Genomic DNA, 462 nt, shown 5'->3' with positions numbered 1-462 from the left:
TGTGTGTGTGTCTGTGTGTGCGTGCGTGCGTGTGTGTGTGTGTGTCTCTGTGTCAGAGGTGGACACTCAGTCTGTAGATGAACTGAAACAGATGAAGGGTTATTTGAGGGAGCAGAAGAAGCAGTACAAAGAACTAAAGGAGCTCATGAGGAAACACAACAAGAAAACGAACGAGCTGATCAACGAACACGCGTCCAGACAGAAGCAGCTGCGCAGGTCTGCGCTGCAGAAGAGGTGAGTTTCTCTGAGATCAGCCTGCCGTCTGCGCCGGTTCTGTCTGATGCGCTGTGCTCCTGCAGGTGTGTGTCGGATCAGGACCAGGATCTGCTGGCGCTGGAGCAGGAGAGGTGTGAGAAACTGAAGGAGCAGCAGCAGCGGCAGCTCCTCACGCTCAGACAGGAGCAGTTCTACAGCGAGAAGTACCTCAAACGAGAGCACGTCAAACTGGTGATTACTCACTGT

The 462-nt window shown here is 53.5% G+C and overlaps 1 pseudogene; it reads left to right on the top strand.

Moving 5' to 3' along the window:
• Nucleotides 1-28: 28 nt before the first annotated feature.
• LOC107734847 (1-phosphatidylinositol 4,5-bisphosphate phosphodiesterase beta-1 pseudogene) lies at nucleotides 29-447 on the top strand (annotated as a pseudogene).
• Nucleotides 448-462: the final 15 nt, after the last annotated feature.

This window comes from Sinocyclocheilus rhinocerous, unplaced genomic scaffold (genome assembly GCF_001515625.1).
Source record: "Sinocyclocheilus rhinocerous isolate Xijiao unplaced genomic scaffold, SAMN03320098_v1.1 C35387484, whole genome shotgun sequence".
Lineage (NCBI taxonomy): Eukaryota > Metazoa > Chordata > Actinopteri > Cypriniformes > Cyprinidae > Sinocyclocheilus > Sinocyclocheilus rhinocerous.
Note: the sequence above shows the minus strand (reverse complement) of the source record. Positions and strands in the feature narration are given on the sequence as shown.